The following is a 4,296-nucleotide window of genomic DNA, read 5'->3' as shown; positions in this document are numbered from 1 at the left end:
TTCTACGGAAATTCCTTTAAGAGTTCCCTCGAAAATTCCTCCAAGAATTGTATATGATTTTCGACGAAACATTTGGCAGGAACTCCTCCGAAATATCCATCTGGACTTTCTCCAGTAATTCCTCTTGGAACTTTTTTGGATATTCCTCCAGAAATATCTGCAGAAGTTCTTCCGGAAACTCTCCAAGATATTGTTCCCGAAATTCTTCCAAGAGTTCTTCCAGAAGGCCCTTGAAGAATTATTCCAGGAGCTCCTCCTTAAAATCCTCCAAGAGTTTTATCGGAAATTCCACAACGATTTCCTCCGCAAGTAACTTCAGAACCTTCTTCCGAAATTCCTCGGCAAGTACTTCCAGGAATTCCTCCAAGAGTTTCTTCGGAAGTTCCTCTGAAAATACCTCTAAGAATTACTCTGAAAATTCCTTCGGTAACTTCTACGGAAGTTCCTTCAAGAGTTCCTTCGGAGATTTCTCCAAGAATTATCCACGAGTTTCTCCGGAAATTTCGGCAGGAACTCCTCCGTAAATTCCTTCAGGAATTTAAGGAGTTTAAGAAGTTCCTCGGGAAACTCTTCAATGCTTTTTCCGAAAATTCCACCAGGAATTCCTCCAAAATACCCTTCAAGAATTATTCCAGGAGTTCTTCTTGAAGATCTTCCAAGAGTTTCTCCTAAAGGAGTTACTCTGGAAATGGCTCCAGTGGCTCCCCCAAATATTCCGAATTACTCCGAAAATTCCTTCAGTAGCTTCTACGGAAATTCCTTCAGGAGATCCTACGGAAATTCCTCCAGAAGTTTTAATACTTGCAATATAATTTTTTTTAATTTTTAATTTTAATTTTTAATTTTTAATTTTTAATTTATATTTTTAATTTTTAATTTGTAATTTGTAATTTTAATTTTTAATTTTTAATTTATATTTTTAATTTTTAATTTGTAATTTGTAATTTTAATTTTTAATTTTTAATTTGAATTTTTAATATTTAATAATAATATTTAATATTTAATATTTAATATTTAATATTTAATATTTAATATTTAATATTTAATATTTAATATTTAATATTTAATATTTAATATTTAATATTTAATATTTAATATTTAATATTTAATATTTAATATTTAATATTTAATATTTAATATTTAATATTTATTATTTAATATTTAATATTTAATATTTAAAATTTAATATTTAATATTTAATATTTAATATTTAATATTTAATATTTAATATTTAATATTTAATATTTAATATTTAATATTTAATATTTAATATTTAATATTTAATATTTAATATTTAATATTTAATATTTAATATTTAATATTTAATATTTAATATTTAATATTTAATATTTAATATTTAATATTTAATATTTAATATTTAATATTTAATATTTAATATTTAATATTTAATATTTAATATTTAATATTTAATATTTAACATTTAATATTTAATATTTAATATTTAATATTTAATATTTAATATTTAATATTTAATATTTAATATTTAATATTTAATTTAATAAGATTTTAAGATTTTAAGATTTTAAGATTTTAAGATTTTAAGATTTTAAGATTTTAAGATTTTAAGATTTTAAGATTTTAAGATTTTAAGATTTTAAGATTTTAAGATTTTAAGATTTTAAGATTTTAAGATTTTAAGATTTTAAGATTTTAAGATTTTTAAGATTTTAAGATTTTAAGATTTTAAGATTTTAGGATTTTAAGATTTTAAGATTTTAAGATTTTAAGATTTTAAGATTTTAAGATTTTAAGATTTTAAGATTTTAAGATTTTAAGATTTTAAGATTTTAAGATTTTAAGATTTTTAGATTTTAAGATTTTAAGATTTTAAGATTTTAAGATTTTAAGATTTTAAGATTTTAAGATTTTAAGATTTTAAGATTTTAAGATTTTAAGATTTTTAAGATTTTAAGATTTTAAGATTTTAAGATTTTAAGATTTTAAGATTTTAAGATTTTAAGATTTTAAGATTTTAAGATTTTAAGATTTTAAGATTTTTAAGATTTTAAGATTTTAAGATTTTAAGATTTTAAGATTTTAAGATTTTAAGATTTTAAGATTTTAAGATTTTAAGATTTTAAGATTTTAAGATTTTAAGATTTTAAGATTTTAAGATTTTAAGATTTTGAATTTTAAGATTTTAAGATTTTAAGATTTTAAGATTTTAGATTTTAAGATTTTAAGATTTTAAGATTTTTGAATTTTAAGATTTTAAGATTTTAAGATTTTAAGATTTTAAGATTTTAAGATTTTAAGATTTTAAGATTTTAAGATTTTAAGATTTTAAGATTTTAAGATTTTAATTTTAAGATTTTAAGATTTTAAGATTTTAAGATTTTAAGATTTTAAGATTTTAAGATTTTAAGATTTAAGATTTTAAGATTTTAAGATTTTAAGATTTTAAGATTTTAAGATTTTAAGATTTTAAGATTTTAAGATTTTAAGATTTTTAAGATTTTAAGATTTTAAGATTTTAAGATTTTAAGATTTTAAGATTTTAAGATTTTAAGATTTTAAGATTTTAAGATTTTAAGATTTTAAGATTTTAAGATTTTAAGATTTTGAATTTTAAGATTTTAAGATTTTAAGATTTTAAGATTTTAAGATTTTAAGATTTTAAGATTTTAAGATTTTAAGATTTTAAGATTTTAAGATTTTAAGATTTTAAGATTTTGAATTTTAAGATTTTAAGATTTTAAGATTTTAAGATTTTAAGATTTTAAGATTTTAAGATTTTAAGATTTTAAGATTTTAAGATTTTAAGATTTTAAGATTTTAAGATTTTAAGATTTTAAGATTTTAAGATTTTAAGATTTTAAGATTTTAAGATTTTAAGATTTTAAGATTTTAAGATTTTAAGATTTTAAGATTTTAAGATTTTAAGATTTTAAGATTTTAAGATGATTTTAAGATTTTAAGATTTTAAGATTTTAAGATTTTAAGATTTTAAGATTTTAAGATTTTAAGATTTTAAGATTTTAAGATTTTAAGATTTAATTTTTTCGTCTTCCCACAAGTCAACGCATGTTTGCATTGCTTCGCAACTCCTTCTGTTATTCGCAGTCCACTTGATTGCTCTTGTACGGGATAGTGGGTGGAAACATGAACCCAGCAGTTTTGTCCTGTGCCTGAAAAAATATTAAATAATTCATTAACTGTTCAGTACTGCTCGAGGTTTTTATGTTAGTCGATCAGAAATTAGAGCTTACCTGCTCGGTTTTATTTTTCCTGCTTTTGATCCGTTCGAAATACTTTAAAAAGTTGAGGTAAGGTGCATGATCACGACGCAACAGTATGGCTCTGTATGACGTATGATTGCAGAGAGATCGGTTCCTGGATCGATTATCCAGGACGATTTTGAATCTGTAAAAAAAACCCACAATCGTCAAGCGATCGGAACAATCATCGTTAAGAAATTTACCTGCACAATTCAATTCCGGCATTGAAGGTGTGAACGAATTCATCGTAGGTATGAACAAATCCTGCAGCTCTAGCATCCTTTCGATATTTGCCTCTCTGAAAAATGATATAATAAATTGCAAAGGCTGGGTACAAATAAAACTACTAACAATACTTACCCATGAACAGATTTTCTCCCACTTCCAGGTCAGAAACACTGTTTGCACATTTCAATAACTTCCTATCCACTTAATTTAGTTTTTAAAAAGCAATTAGTTCAAATTATAATCGTATTCAATGTGAACAGAATGGAGTGAAAACTGAACTGACTGCCGGCTTTGTTGACATTTACAGCAGCATGCATTATGAAGCAATATTACTGATGGTGGCGGTAATATTACGCTGAGTTCGCGATATTCACCTATTTGGCAGGTAATTTGGCGTTGGATCGACGTAACTGAAATATGAACTTTCTCAATTGAATGTTGCGACGAGGAATTTAATAATGCGTTAATATGGCACAATATTACGTTAAATACGTTATTACATCGGATTTTCATGTACGTTTTACGAAAATACGTCGCGGCATATTAATATATTTTTTGCTGTGAATGACAACACTGAACAAGATGAATTATTGACAGTGGCTGATTTTCTACCCGCCACTTCCACAGCCAGGCGCTATCGTATATGCGCAAATAGCCAGCATGAGTTAACCTCCAGAAATTGATATGGCGAAAGACATCTAACGCGGGTTTTCTCAAAATTAGGAACTTTTCATGAAAAACTATATGGTACCGGTTATGATGGATGGTGTTCGCTAGTACGCCTACCAAATATTTTTGACGTAGGACTTACGTCTTTCTTTACTATACC

The 4,296-nt window shown here is 23.6% G+C and overlaps 1 long non-coding RNA gene across 1 annotated transcript; it reads right to left on the bottom strand.

Moving 5' to 3' along the window:
• Window positions 1–3,024: 3,024 nt before the first annotated feature.
• On the bottom strand, window positions 3,025–3,871 carry LOC134213623 (uncharacterized). The gene is made up of 4 exons (XR_009979493.1): window positions 3,600–3,871; window positions 3,443–3,537; window positions 3,231–3,384; window positions 3,025–3,149 (listed from the first exon to the last, which is right to left on the bottom strand). It is a non-coding gene; the product is annotated as an uncharacterized LOC134213623 (long non-coding RNA).
• Between the last annotated feature and the right edge of the window lie 425 nt (window positions 3,872–4,296).

This window comes from Armigeres subalbatus, chromosome 1 (assembly GCF_024139115.2).
Source record: "Armigeres subalbatus isolate Guangzhou_Male chromosome 1, GZ_Asu_2, whole genome shotgun sequence".
Taxonomy (NCBI): domain Eukaryota; kingdom Metazoa; phylum Arthropoda; class Insecta; order Diptera; family Culicidae; genus Armigeres; species Armigeres subalbatus.
Note: the sequence above shows the minus strand (reverse complement) of the source record. Positions and strands in the feature narration are given on the sequence as shown.